We start from the raw sequence: 16,584 nt of genomic DNA on the forward strand, positions 1-16,584 counted from the left end.
ATATATGTTGAAAAGGAAGTTCAGAGCATTTCAGTTACTTGCAGGCATCACACAGCAAGCCTGGGTAAAAGCCAAAAGTCACAGCCAGGACTCATTCTAGTATCAACATCTATAACCACTACACCAACTTATTACAAGCACATGCCCCCTTCTTTAAGCCCACACTAGGCCTCAAGAAACGTGTGTTTAAGTGGAACTATATGGTTAACCCACTGATCACAGCATAACCATAAAACAAACACAAATTTTCTCCAGAGAGGTCTTCAAAATTAATGTCTTTGTACTCTGGGCCAGACCATAAACCAAAGGATTCACTGTGGGTTTCTCAAAAACAGGAAAAGTACTTGATTCATCTTAGCTAAACAATTTGCATATAATAGACATAGAAAATATTTCTTGGATGGTTAAACTAGAAGCTAGCTATAACCTAGATACATGAGTTGTAAAAACATTCATAATTACTACAACCAATATGTGGAAAGAAACCTGGACTGATGGGCTCAGCAAAATTATAGAGAATCATTCAATTTGCAAGGTGGATATTTATTTTTTAAAAACTGAGCCAAAGACAGAACTAGTATCAACAGGGCAGAATAAAAGAAAACTAATGAAGAACTGTGAGTCCAGCCCTAGGACTGTTTACCTAATCAGTCAGAGAAGGTATAGTCAAGCATAGCTGGTCTACCCAAGGCCAGAATTAAGGTGTTCTCTGCAACCAAGCTGATGAGTTATGTCGGAAAACTTTTTAGTAGGGAGCTGTGGTATTTGGGCAGGAAAGAAATCTTAGGAATAACCAATTCTCAACTATTCCAGTATATGCAAATTTGCACTATTAAGTAACATGAAAATACCCTTGGTTTACTTTTCTAAAGTGATTTCTAAACCAAAGAGTGGTGTGTATATTTTAATGCTATTGCCAAAATGCACTGAGTTGAGGTGGATAGAGAATTCACTCATCAAGTACCTACAAGCAGTTATGATGGGACATCCATTGCGTTGTGAAAGAGAAAGTATGAAAAGAGTGCTCTGTTCTCAAGCAGTAATGGTAACTGATAAATACATAAATGAATAACTGTAATACAATGGGATAGGTGCAATAAAGGTACGAACCCTGTGCTCTGGAAACAATGCCGCATTGGAGGACAAACTCAATAGGGTTAAAGAAACTTTGGAGAGTAAAAGACATATGAACAGAAACTTGATGGATGAGTAGATGTTATGTATATGAGAAACAACTACAGACAAAGGAAATGCCAACGGAGGGAATGGCATGACCAATGGAAAAAAGGGTGACAGATTTAAATCATGGTGGGTGGGTAGGTCTGTATATGTATAATAAGATGTACAAGAAGGTGAAAGTGGCAGGGATGAATGTATAAAAGTGAGATGGATCAAGTTTAAATAGAACTATGCTGTAACGGAAAATGCCTGTGCTCTATACTTACAGGACTTTTTTTTTTTTTAACATCTTTATTGGGGTATAACTGCTTTACAATGGTGTGTTAGTTTCTGCTTTATAACAAAGTGAATCAGTTATACAACAGGACATGTTTTGAATTCTAGTTCTGTTCCTTACACCTGATCTTGGAACTTGGAAAGATGTATGACCTCTGTGTATCAAATTCCTGTTCTGCAAAACAAGAGATAACAACATCCCATCTCCCAAGGTTAGTTTGGGAGATAGAGATAATTGTTATGTACCTAGTAATATAAGTTTCTTAATAAATAATAATTATTTAAATCCATGCTAAAAATGTTGTATTTCATTGGGTAGAAAATGGGGAGTTCTGAACTATTTTTAAGAAAGGAATAACTGTTTTAGGAAGATCTCCCTGACACAGTATAAACGATGGACTGAGGAAAATGACAGAGAAGTTAATCAGCAGATTATTAGAACAATTCAGGTGAAAACACAGGTAGCTGCGAAATAAGATGCCAGCACTAAGCACGGAAAGAAGGGAGTAGACAAGTTATAATCTGACGAAGAATTGAAAGCATGTGGTGACCAATTAGACGTGAGGTTAGAAAGTTGATTATATTGATTATAGTTTCTTGAAAAAAACGGAAACTCTCAACTGCTACAGTATATATATATTATATATATGATATATGAGTTCTTTGTCTTCTACTTATGCATATGTTTGCAGCCATAGTATAACCCACCTCCTTCCATTCTCAAATACAGACGGGGCCAATTAATTTCTATGCTAAAACTTGTAATTCTCCTGGTCTTCCTCTTCAAATATACATACACCCTTTCACTTATGTCTCATTGATTGTTGTGCCATATCCTAGGTAACATTTTTCTTTGAAGTGTAAATGATTACAGAATTCTTCCAAGACTAATGAGCTCAGTATGAGAGAGATCTGGTATTGCTAGATAATTTGGTACTCTACCCATGTATTAGTGAGAAAACACAGCCGTGCATTGACTACTGCTAATGATATCATGTTGCCTGAGCACCTGCAGTCCTTGTCTTGTGCTTGTAGGTCATTGGGATTTATAGATTACCTGCTAGAGATTACAAAGGAGAACCCTGAGTGACAATGGCAGCACATTCCCTTTGACTCCAGTGGATTGCTTCATCAAGAATTCTGAACTTGTTTCACCAAAAACATTCATCCTGTTTTTGTTCATGCAATTTAACACTATGGAGAAATCACTCAGAATTTTCCAATTTCCTGGTGCACTATGAAAACTATATAAATAACTTAGAGGTGAAGATGGGGCAGGAGGAGAACATTCTGGCCTCCCATGATAGTTTTGCCTTGGCAGAACAATATGGCTCTGCATTCGGCACTTGCTAGTTACCAAGGTGGCTGTGAAGCAGGCAATCCATCACTTCAACCAAGAAAGTAAGTTAAACCCATGTCTCAAGGGATTCTTCAAGATCAGAGGAAGCAGTGTGGCTTAACTATATTGAAAATTCTGTACTTCTCCTTCCTTTTTGACTTGTTATTCGTGGGACTGGATAAGCAAGGTAGTTGAGTATGCATATCACATATAAATATTCTACATGTGCTTTTTTAGACTGGTGTTATGTGGCTGAAAAGTAGGGTGGCTGGAAGGGATGAAAATGGTACATATAAATAGTACTGATAAAATACAGCAGAATAAGTAGGATTTTTTAAAGGAAAATCTTTGAGAACATTATTTTAAGGGCTTGCAACTTCCATGCTACTGTTGCTTTTTATGTCACATCCATAACCTTACACAAACAAAACAGTATTTTAATTATTATGATTATCAAATTTATTTAGATTCAAAGATCCATTGAGGGTTATAAACTTGTGAAACACAGAAGTTAAGATTAGTTAGAATACCAATAGACAAAATCAGAACTTTTATAATTGGCACGGTAATTGATAAACAGTACACATTCACTATTGTTGAAAGAATTAATGTTTGTTGAATAAATTAACTACCTGTTCCTGATGTACCAATTTGGTTACTTTCTCAATTCTTATAAAGGAGTAAAATGTGCTTACATAGTTTAGATTTTTATGTCAGCAGGAAAACACACCAGTTTTTAAAGATTAACGAAAGTAAGCAAAAACTCTGTCTATCCAAAGTCCCAAATATACACTGCTAGATAGAAAACGTGTACTCCTGAATACCTGAGAATAAAATTTCTCTATTCTATAAAGAAATTAACACTAGAGAGAAAAACAGCTGATGCTACCACTGTGACAGTCTAATAGCTATAATTTTTTCGTCTTCCTTACCAAGGCCAGCCAAGATTATAAACCTAACAAACATCATCATAGAAACTGAAGTACATGAATTAATAGCTGGGATTAAGAAATCAGTATGTGGCTATTGAAGTATGTTCTAAATCTTCTAAAAACTGGACAAAAACGCCTACACCAAATAAAAGAGTTTCTATATAAGGGCAAGCTGGCTTGTAACAATGCCTTAAAATTCAATATTTTGCCTGAGAAACTCAATTTACATCTCCAAGTCTCTTGACATTGAGACTACAAACCATGTAACTTTAAGAAGAAAATTCAAGAAGCTCAGCTGAGAAACAGCATAATTTAATGGCATAGGAAAAGTTTTAGAATACCAAAATTAACTTCAAACACACATTTTCTCTGTAGGTTCTGGTAAGTAACCAAAACTTAGGCTTGAAAATCTTTTTAAATGAATAAATAAATAAATCTAAAACTACACCAGCTTCAAATCCAGCATGATCTAGGGAAGTTGGACACTATGTGTGTTTCTTTTTAATAAATTTATTTATTTTAGGCTGCGTAGGGTCTTCATTGCTGTGTGTGGGCTTTCTCTGGTTTCGGCAAGCGGGGGCTACTCTTCATTGCGGTGCACGGGCTTCTCATTGCGGTGGCTTCACTTGTTGTGGAGCACGGGCTCTAGGCACGCGGGCTTCAGTAGTTGTGGCACGTGGGCTCTGCAGTTGTGGCTCGTGGGCTCTGCAGTTGTGGCTCATGGGCTCTAGAGCGCAGGCTCAGTAGTTGTGGCGCATGGGCTTAGTTGCTCCACAGCATGTGGGATCATCCCGGACCAGGGCTCGAACCCGTGTCCCCAGCATTGGCAGGCAGATTCTTAACCACTGCACCACCAGGGAAGCCCGACACTGTGTTTTAAACTTCCTCCTACTGCATCTTATATTCTCAGTTAGTTGGCTGGTCATATGGCACGTATAGCCTTGATACAAAAGCCAAAGTATGTTGGATGGATGGATAAATGATTAGATACACAGACAGCTTTGACTACATGAAAAAGTTCAATTGCTCTACTGTTGAAAATAACTTGTTATTCAATAAATTAGTCAATAGAAGTACATACAATACCTAATCAATCAGATTAACAACTAATCCCTTCTAAAGACACATACAAAGAAGAAATAAAAACATGTACTTCCACCATTGTTAGGCCTCTCCAAACTTCTCTCTTTTCCTTCTACATAATGCTTAACTCTTAATATGTTGTATTATGGACATACTGTGATTTAATAACCATTTCCCTTGGTTATAACAGGATCTTCCTACAAATGTATTTCCTAATTTTATCCTCACGGTGTTCCTGTGAGGCCGACCTTATTACTCCCATTATGCACTTAGGACAAAAGAAGCTCAGGGACATATGTGCCTGCCTAAGGTCAGAGAGTCAGGAAATGGCAGGATCAGAACTTCCATACAACTAATAGGTATGAAGTAACTCCAAATTTGCATTTCTGAATATCCATAAACTTGTTTTACCTGATATCACTTTATATTTGAACTCCCCATATTAATAATGAACTACACACACCTCATTACCTAATACTTCTATACAGTAATAATTAACTAATGACTTATAGAACTAATCACTCTTGACTAATAGTTGTCAGTATTCTAACTACATACAAAATAATCTAAGGGATCAAAAACAGGCCAAGAGCTTATACTTATATATTAGGTTTTATAAATGAAATCTTTGCCTAAAAGACATTCAAAATTACATTTTAGATAACTCTTATGAAGAAGAAATTCCCTTTTGATCCTCCATAAGCAGAGAGCATGCCATATGGCCCCAGTGCCCTTAATAAAGCCCTGAGAAAAGAACGCGGGAAGCCACTTACAGTAACTAAGGGCAGACACACCACAGGGACCAAAGGTGCATGACATTCTCCCCGGGCACACGATTTCTGTCTGCTTCATCAATATTTTTTTTTTCCTCTTTAAAAATTAAGACGTAAGTAAAGATGGTTTTTGCTCCCCTTAGGGGTTATCTGAAATAACCTTTTAAGTGGAAGATATTTCTTTGCTTCAACACAGATTTATTGTATAACACCTGCTTGTTAGATTTAGGCTATGCATGTCTGCATGGTAGCACTCTCCATAATACATGTCAGTCTCTAGCCAGACTACTGGTGACTTTCATCAGGAAAGTAGAAATTGGGCTGCGGAACACAGGAATGGTCGGTTCCTAGGAATGAACTAGGTGTCTGAAAGTCATAATTGAAAGTAAGTTGAAAGTACGAAAATAGATCAATTGCCCATGTAGTGTGCCTAAACAGACAAGATTTTAAAGATAGAGGCTTGGGAAAAGGCCTTTGTTTTCTTTTTTTTTCACATCTTTATTAGAATATAATTGCTTTATATTGTTCTGTTAGTTTCTGCTGTATAACAATGTGAATCAGCTATATGTATACATATATCCCCGTAACCCCTCCCTCTTGTATCTCCCTCCCACCCTCCCTAGTCCACCCCTCTAGGTGGACACAAAGCACCGAGCTGATCTCCCTGTGCTATGCGGCTGCTTCCCACTAGCTATCTATTTTATATTTGGTGGTGCCTAAATGTCCATGCCACTCTCTCACTTCGTCCCAGCTTCCCCTTCCCCTTCCCCGTATCCTCAAGTCCATTCTCTACATCTGTGTCTTTATTCCTGCCCTGCCCCTAGGTTCTTCAGAACATTTTTTTTTAGATTCCATATATATGTGTTAGCATATGGTATTTGTTTTTCTCTTTCTGACTTACTTCACTCTGTATGACAGACTCTAAGTCCATCCACCTCATTACAAATAGCTCAATTTCATTTCTTTCTATGGCTGAGTAATATTCCATTGTATATATGTGCCACATCTTCTTTATCCATTCATCCGATGATGGACACTTAGGTTGTTTCCATCTCTGGGCTATTGTAAATACAGCTGCAATGAACGTTGTGGTACATGACTTTTTTTTTATTACAGGTATGTATGTTACTATTACCATTTTCTTAATTGTTTTCGGTTTGTTACTGTAGGTCTTTTCCTTCTCTTGTATTTCCTGCCTACAGAAGTTCCTTTAACATTTGTTGTAAAGCTGGTTTGGTGCTGCTGAATTCTCTTAGCTTTTGCTTGTCTGTAAAGGTTTTAATTTCTCTGTCAAATCTGAATGAGATCTTGCTGGGTAGAGTAATTTTGGTTGTAGTTTTTTCCCTTTCATCACTTTAAACATGTCCCGAAGAAGTCCTTTGTTTAGAGATAAGAAGAACATTTCTTATCCTTCAGGCGTAAGAAGAAAGTTATTTATCTATTGGAAGTAGGTTTCCAAAAATGGTTTACCTTTCTCACTGGCCATTGGGATTAAGTTAAAGAGTTGTGACTTTGTAAGTAGATACACAGGCAAAGAAGAAAAGAAACCTAGTTATAAATCTAAATGCCAGATTTGATACTAGCCATTTCTGAGACTGAAAGAGGAATATGAGACTTAAGAAATTAATTCTGGCCATTAATGCTGTCAAACTGCAGAGCATGTTTTATATGCCTTCAATGATGGATGGGCGGATTCAATCCAGTGGAATAAAGCTACAAAGTGATGTGTGTGCAATGGGAGCCTCAGTTGTTTTTTTTTTAATCTGAGTATAATTGCTTTACAATGTTGTGTGAGTTTCTGCTATACAGTGAAGTGAATAAGTTATATTTCCACATATATCCCCTCCCTCTTGAACCTCCCTCTGCCCCCCATTCCATCCTTCTATGTCTTCACACAGCACCGAGCTGAGAAATCTGTACTATACAGCAGGTTCCCATTAGCTATCTATTTTACAAATGGTAGTATATTTATGTCAAATCTAATCTCATCTTTGGTAGGGAATCCCCAAATATTTTGAGTGGTAGAAGTCAGATACCGCCCAAGTATTCACTGAACTGGCCAAAAGAGATCATTGGTCAATGCTCTGGCCTAGTTTCTTGCCCACTGGTGGTTGCGCTGTATCACAGCAACAATAAATCTACAAGCCAAAAGGTGGAATCTGCAACCAAAATAAAGCTGACAGGGCTTCCCTGGTGGCGCAGTGGTTGAGAGTCCGCCTGCCGATGCAGGGGACACGGGTTCGTGCCCCGGTCTGGGAAGATCCCACATGCCGCCGAGCGGCCGGGCCCGTGAGCCATGGCCGCTGAGCCTGCACGTCCGGAGCCTGTGCTCCGCAACGGGAGAGGCCACAACAGTGAGAGGCCCGCGTACCGCAAAAAATAAAAAAAATTAAAAAATAAAGCTGACAAAAATTGGACAGCTTCTAACTGAGTTGGCCAGCTCCTGTGGAAAACCATTCAGAAAACTATAACTATAATTACAAAAGTTTTTGTTGTGATGCCTAAAGGGATTACACGTAAAGCAAATAGAAATCATACTCGACAGGCAATACCACTAGTCTCAGAGAAAAAGTACTGAAAGTGTCTACCCAAACTCAGCTGTAATAGTTCTAGCAAAAGTTTCATGCAAATAAATGTTCACATTAAAATTTAGATGATGACACTAGAACCAAATACTTGATAAAACAGTCTTTTAGTATTCAACATCTGAAGTTACAGCAAAATAACCTTTGGGTTTATTTAACTTATACAATGCTCCTTGATACTTATACAAAAGACCACCCAAAACTGACTTTAACATAGTACTGTGTCATATACACTAAAACCTACAAGGAGGGAGAAGAAGAGCTAGGATGGGATCACCATTGTGAAAGGCCACAAAACGAAGCCAAAGCACTGGCTATTGGAATGCATATGAATTGTCCAAGGAATAACAATGTTCTGCCTCCCAGCTGTAGATGGCATCTGAACACCTCAAGGTACTGTCCTCTTTAGAACTGTGGTTCTGTCAGCTAATTGGAAGAAGAAGAAATAAGAAGAGCAAGAGTAGCAACTTCTGTTCATAACTAAGAAAGGACATCCATTTACACTTCAAAAAACAAAGCATAATCATTTCTTTTTCCAGAAGAGTGGAGAAACACAACTTGGCAATTGAAATGTTAAGGATCTGGTTGTTATAACAAATATTACAAGCTTCTTTGGAATTCTAATTATAAAATAGCTGGTTTTGCTGTAAATTGGGATCTATGTGTTATATGTGTTTGAAAAGCGAGATTACTCATCCTAATTGCTTTAATATTTACTTAATATGTGTGCCACTATGTGGCCCCACCACCTACTCCATTCCAAAGAATTACATGGGTTATGAGGGTCTTTCATGTATATGCCTAACCTAGTGGCCCGAGAATAAAAGGCACAAAATAAATGTTTATCAAATGAACAAACTGTTATGTAAAAAGGTTATTTTTACATCATTCATCATGAAGAAATTGTATTTCTAACAGTACTTTTTATGATAGATGGATTTACTAAATAACTTCATGGTATAAAGGAAAATGAAATCTCACAAGGACACAACTGCTAAGAGCATACAGATTGCTTCATTATTTTTATTGTGTTAGCACTCACATTCCTGATAGACAGATACTGCTACCAAGGCCCATATGAAAGTTACACTGAAATCAGTGTGAATCTTATAGGCAAAGAACTAGAGGATTTAAAATGAAATCAAGTGCAAACCTCTCTGGTGTTATGCCAGTTCTATGACTTGTGAAGTTTTGAATCTGTCCTTAGAGACTATAAATTAATTCCTAAGGATTATCTTCCCTGCTAGGTAAAAGGCAGAACTGAAATTGAGGGAGGAAAACTTTGTTCAATTAAGTAAATTGCTTTATGCAAAAGAAGTTTTTTTTCAGACCTTCAGAGTTGTTGCATGGATTCTGAGAGAGAAAAAGGCTCACTCTCCTTCCACAAGCTCAACACGTTTTTAAATAAATGATCCACCTGGAACCTGCCTGAAATTCTGTATCTTGAAATTCAGGTGTTGATGTCAGGGTATTAAGTACATAAAAAAGATATACTGATATATACATTAATAGTTATCTCACTAAGTCAATTTAAATTCTATTAAATGAGCTGTTTAAAAATAAATTTGAAGTTCTTTCTCAACTTGAATTATGAGGAAGGAATGAAAGTTTTTTAAGTACGAATGTTACACAAAGTGTTGTTTACTACTTCTTTGCCTATTTCTTAATAGACTTTGAATTCTGAGCTTATGTGAGAATAAATGCCTGAGTTTTAATGACTTGCCTTTTTTTAAACATTCTCCTATAATTCTACACAAGTGAACAGAGTCAAGAATAAGACAAAAAAGCTGTCTTATGACAACCACCAAGCCAAGGTGTACAATCTAGGAAGAGTAAAGAGGAAAACACACACACTATAAATAAACTACAGCAAAATCGTAGAATGGGAATCTCATCGCAAACCTAAAAAGAAAAACCAGAGTTTAATTCCAAACTACTTGGCTACCTTAATAGAATGTGAGGGAAAACCTAGGCCCCACAAGACAGGAACTTTCTGATATGCTAAAATGAGAAAAAAAATCAGAAAGAAAAATAAAGTGGAAAAATTAAAATCAAAATGAAAAAAAGAAAGATCAAACAAGCAAATCTGTACCACATAAATTAGCACAGTCTCTCAGGAAAGTAATTTGGTAATATCTAGAAACATAATAGGCACATACCCTTTGCCCAAGGAAGATGGCTACTAGAAATATATCCCACAGCTATATTCCCCAGGAATATGCGAAAATGTGTGTAAATGTATGTGCACCATGTCATGTTTCGTCATAACAAAATTTATACACAAACCAACCATTCATGAGGAAATGAATTGTTAATATAGCCATTAAATGGAAAATACATCCACTGTATGGAAGACTGCACAGTACATAAGGAAAAATAAGAAAATCTATATATACAGAGATAAATCTATATTTTTATGTGAAAAGGAAGCTAGTTGCAGAGCAGAATGTTGTGCAAATAAATCAGAACATATGTCTGCATATGCCTAGATAATTTATGAAAGAATAGACAAGCAAGTCTCAACTGTTTATTCCTGGGAGAAAAATGGTGGCGGCAGATGTGGGGTGAAGTTTAGGATGGCTTTTTATTACTTTACACCATTCCTTACTGATGAGTCTCTTAATCAACTAGCACTTATTTAGAAAATTTAAAAGAGTATGAAAAATATAGTCAAAGTTTTCTTTAAATTGTATTATATCTAAATATACACTCATAAAAATGCTTCCTAGATTTATTTTTAGGTCACAATAAAAAGACACAGAAGTTTATGTAGAGTATAATTACATAAAATACATGTGTACATATATATGCACAAATGTACACAGAACACCTTCCAGAACTCTACCTATCAAAAATTATTAAAGGAATAAGATTGTGCCAGAAGGTGGTATATGGTGGGTGGATCAAGGTAAAGTAAGGTGTGAGTCTTGTGTTTTATTCTACTATATCTCCTTATTTCGAAATTTTTATTTATAGGGGACATGAATTCCTGCATTATTTTTGCAATTCTATAAAATAAAATTAAAGACAGCTCTGATATGTAGGAATTATTTAAGCTTCTAAAGCAGAGAGAGGAAAAAATGGCAAGAAATAAGAGAGATCCAACAATGTGAATATACCTAACAATAGTGAACTGTAGACTTCAAAATGGTTAAGATGATAGATATTATGTGTATTTTACCACAATAAAAAATTTTAAAAATGAAATAAAGGAGAAATAAGATAACAGAAGTGGTGCACAGAAAAACAAACCAACCTAAGAATTACAGAGGATTTGGAATGATACAACAACACACTACTGAAAACTTTCCAGGAAAGTAAAAGGATCCAAACAAATATGCATGTTTAGGCTTTCCCCATTATACAGATCAGTGATCTCCCAAGGCAGACAAGTACATTCCTAGAGGTGTTACTGAACGATCCCTTGCAGCATAGGAAACAAATACTGGAGGTTCTATTTTCATTTTAATCTCATCTTCTTGTATATCCATTTATGAACTTCTACATATTAATTATTGATATGATTTACAGATATATTAGAAGAGCAGAACATGGACATAATTCATAAATAAAAATACCTATACTGGGGGCATGATGAGAAGGAGCATATAATGTAAAATATTTGAAGATTACCTTTTTTAAGGCAATATTTCTGAGGGGCAACCATGAATGGACATATTCTTGCCAGATATTTAAAGACAAAGAAAAACAAAAAGACTTCTAGGCAGTAAAAAACAAGTTATGTGCAAAAGAATAAAAACCCAAACTGTCCTCATTTTACTCTGCAACACTAAAAGTCGAATAAGGTTGAGCAGTGCCTGAAGATTTTTTCAGAGAGAACTCTTGTGATTCAATAATTGTAATTCCAGGAAGAAATTACAGAAGAGAAATATATGTTCTGATTCACAGCATCTTAGAAAATATATTACCTGTGTATTTTCCTTGAACAAAATACTTGAGAGAGTAATCCAAACAACTGAGAGAGTATCACAACTATGGATCAAAAAATGTCACATTATGAAAAGCTGATGGCAGTTAATGAAGCCAAAGAACAGTATGTCTAAAATTAAAATCAAATGTAGTCTTTGGGAGAAAAAAACTTACATCAACATCAGGAATCTGGATCTTCAATGACAAATTTTGCTACCTAAAACTTAGAAATGGGGGATGGAGGAGAAAGGACAATTATCTAAAAATAAAGTGGTACTGCCAGGAAAAGAAGATAAAGATAAGAAAAACTGGAGTTTTTGTTTTAAAGCCAAAAAACCTTCATTGGCATTTTAAAAAATTAATTTTACTGGAGTACAGTTGCTTTACAATGTTGTGCTAGCTTCTACTGTACAGCAAAATGAATCACCTATACATATACGTATATCCCCTCTTTTTTGGATTTCCTTCCCATTTAGGTCATCACAGTGCATTAAGTAGAGTTCTCTGTGCTATACAGTATGTTCTCATTAGTTGTCTATTTTATACATAGTATGAATAGTGTACATGTGTTAATCCCAATCTCCCAGTTCCTCTCACCCCCCCTTCCCCCTTCGTATCCATACATTTGTTCTCTACGTCAGTGTCTCTATTTCTGCTTTGCAAATGAGATCATGTATACCATTTTTCTAGATTCCACATATATGCGTTAATATATGACATTTGTTTTGCTCTTTCTGATTTATTTCACTCTGCATGACACCCTCTAGATCCATCCACGTCTCTACAAATGACTCAATTTCATTCCTGTTTATGGCTGAGTAATATTCTATTGTATATATGTACCACATCTTTATCCATGCCTCTGTTGACGGACATTTAGGTTGCTTCCATGTCCTGGCTATTGTAATTACTGCTGCTATGAACATCAGGGTGCATGTGTCTTTTTGAATTATGGTTTTCTCTGGGTATACGCCCAGGAGTGGGATTGCTGGGTCATATGGTAGTTCTATGTTTACTTTTTAAGGAACCTCCATACTGTTCTCCATGTTGGCTGTATCAATTTATATTCCTACCAACAGTGCGTGAGGGTTCCCTTATCTCCATACCCTCTCCAGCATTTATTGTTTGTAGATGTTTTGATGATGGCCATTTTGACCAGTGTGAGGTGATACCTCATTGTAGTTTTGATTTGCATTTCTCTAATAATTAGTGATGTTGAGCAACTTTTCGTGTGTTTCTTGGCCATCTGTATTGTCTTCTTCGGAGAAATGGCTATTTAGGTCTTCCATCCATTTTTTGATTAGGTTCTTTGTTTTTTTGATATTGAGCTGCATGAGCTGCTTGTATATTTTGGAGATTAATCCTTTTTAGTTGCTTCATTTGCAAATATTTTCTCCCATTCTGACAGCTGTCTTTTTGTCTTGTTAATAGTTTCCTTTGCTGTGTAAAAGCTTTAAAGTTTAATTAGGTCCCATTTATTTACTTTTGTTTTTATTTTCATTACTCTAGGAGGTGGGTCAAAAAAGATCTTGCTGAGATTTATGTCAAAGAGTGTTCTGCCTATGTTTTCCTCTAAGAGTTTTACAGTGTCTGGCATTACACTTAGGTCTTTAATCCATTCGAGTTTACTTTTTGTGTATGGTGTTAGGGAGTGTTCTAATTTCATTCTTTTACATGTAGCTGTCCAGTTTTCCCAGCAACACTTATTGAAGAGTCTGTCTTTTCTCCATTGTATATTTTTGCCTCCTTTGTCATAGATTAGGTGACCATATGTGCATGGGTTTATCTCTGGGCTTTCTATCCTGTTCCACTGACCTATATTTCTGTTCTTCTGGCAGTACCATACTGTCTTGATGACTGTAGCTCTGTAGTATAGTCTGAAGTCTGGGAGCCTGACTCCTCCAGCTCCATTTTTTTCTCAAGATTGCTTTGGCCATTTGGGGTCTCTTGTGCTTCCATACAGATTGTAAAAATTTTTGTTCTAGTTCTGTGAAAAATGCCATTGGTAATTTGATAGGGATTGCATTCAATCTGTAGACTGCTTTGGGTAGTAAACTCATTTTCACAATATTCATTTTTCCAATCCAAGAACATGATATATCTCTCCATCTATTTGTGTCATCTTTGATTTCTTTCATCAGTAGCTTATAGTTTCCTGCATACAGGTCTTTTCCCTCCTTAGGTAGGTTTATTCCTAGGCGTTTTATTCTTTTTGTTGCAATGGTAAATGGGATTGTTTCTTTAACTTCTATTTCTGATCTTTCATTGTTAGTGTATAGGAAGGCAAGACAATTCTGTGTATTAATTTTGTATCCTATGACTTTACTAAATTTATTGATTAACTCTAATAGTTTTCTGGTGGAGTCATAAGGATTTTCTATGTATAGAAAATGTCATCATGTCATCTGCAAACAGTGACAGTTTTACTGCTTCTTTTTCAATTTGGATTCTTTTATTTCTTTTTCTTCTCTGATTGCTGTGGCTAGGACTTCCAAAACTATGTTGAATAACAGTGGCATGAGTGGACACCCTTGTCTTGTTCCTGACCTTAGAGGAAATGCTTTCAGTTTTTCACCACTGAGAATGATGTTCACTGTTGGTTTGTCATCTATGGCCTTTATTATGTTGAGGTGAGTTCCCTCTATGCCCATTTTCTGGAGAGTTTTTATCATAAATGGGTGTTGAATTTTCTCAAAAGCTTTTTCTGCATCTATTGAGATGATCATATGGTTTTTATTCTTTAACTTGTTAATATGGTATATCACATTGATTGATTTGCATATATTGAAGAATCCTTGCATCCCTGGGATAAGTCCCAGTTGATCATGGTGTATGATCCCTTTAATGTACTGTTGGATTCTGTTTGCTAGTATTTTGTTGAGGATTTTTGCATCTATGTTCATCAGTGATATTGGCTTGTAGTTTCTTTTTGGTGTTTTGTAGTATCTTTGTCTGGTTTTGGTATTAGGGTGATGGTGGCCTCGTAGAATGGGTTTGGGAGTGTTCTTCCCTCTGCAATATTTTGGAAGAGTTTGAGAAGGATGGGTGTTTAGCTCTTCTCTAAATGTTTGATAGAATTCGCCTGTGAAGCCATCTGGTCCTGGACTTTTATTTGTTGGAAGATTTTTAACCACAGTTTCAATTTCATTACTTGTGCTTGGGCTGTTAATGTTTTTTATTTCTTCCTGCTTCAGCCTTAGGAGATTGTACATTTCTAAGAATTTGTTCACTTCTTCCAGGTTTCCCATTTTATTGGCACGTAGTTGCTTGTAGTACTCTCTTATGATCCTTTGTATTTCTGTGGTGTCCGTTGTAACTTCTCCTTTTTCATTTCTAATTTTGTTGATTTCAGTCTTCTCACTTTTTTTCTTGATGAGTATGGCTAAAGGTTTATTAATTTTGTTTATCTTCCCAAAGAATCAGCTTTTAGTTTTATTGATCTTTGCTACTGTTTTCTTCATGTCTATTTCATTTATTTCTGTTCTGACCTTTATGATTTCTTTCCTTCTGCTAACTTTGGGTTTTTTTTTGTTCTTCTTTCTCTATTTGCTTTAGGTTTAAGATTAGGTTATTTATTTGAGATTTTTCTTGTTTCTTGAGATAGGATTGTATTGCTATAAACTTTCCTCTTAGAACTGCTTTTGCTGCATCCCATAGGCTTTGGATCATCATGTGTTCGTTGTCATTTATTTTCAGGTATATTTTGATTCCTTCTTTGATTTCTTCAGTGATCTCTTGGTTATTTAGTAGCATGTTATTTAAGCCTCCATTTTTTTTTTTTTAAGATGTTGGGGGTAGGAATTTATTAATTAATTAATTTTGCTGTGTTGGGTCTTCGTTTCTTTGCGAGGGCTTTCTCTAGTTATGGCAAGCGGGGGCCACTCTTCATTGCAGTGCGCAGGCCTCTCACTATCGCAGCCTCTCTTGTTGCAGAGCACAGGCTCCAGACACGCAGGCTCAGTAGTTGTGGCTCACGGGCCTAGTTGCTCCAAGGCATGTGGGATCTTCCAAAACCAGGGCTCAAACCCGTGTCCCCTGCATTAGCAGGCAGATTCTCAATCACTGCGCCACCAGGGAAGCCCCATGTTTGTATTTTTTACAGTGTTTTTCCTGTATTTGATTTCTAATCTCATAGCACTGTGGTCATCATTAAGGACTATATTCGTAATGTGCAAGTGTATTAGACACAAAACATCTGAACTTCACATGAAGCTTCACAAGAAGTTATTTCAATGCTTATGTTTTCTAATATAGAACTAGGTTATTGACATCAAAATTGAATTTTTTTTCCTAGAGAACATAGTCATTGCAGCAAAATATTTGATGCTCCTAAATTTCAGAAAAGAAAATAATGTATCTTTACTATGCCATTTCAAAATTCTCTTCCTTTTTCCTCCAGGCTATGTATTGAGGGCTAAAATAATGTTAATATGTGGATTTGGACAGTTTATGCAGTCTTAAAGTAAAAGTAACACCTTATATTAAAA

This window comes from Delphinus delphis, chromosome X, assembly GCF_949987515.2.
Source record: "Delphinus delphis chromosome X, mDelDel1.2, whole genome shotgun sequence".
Lineage (NCBI taxonomy): Eukaryota > Metazoa > Chordata > Mammalia > Artiodactyla > Delphinidae > Delphinus > Delphinus delphis.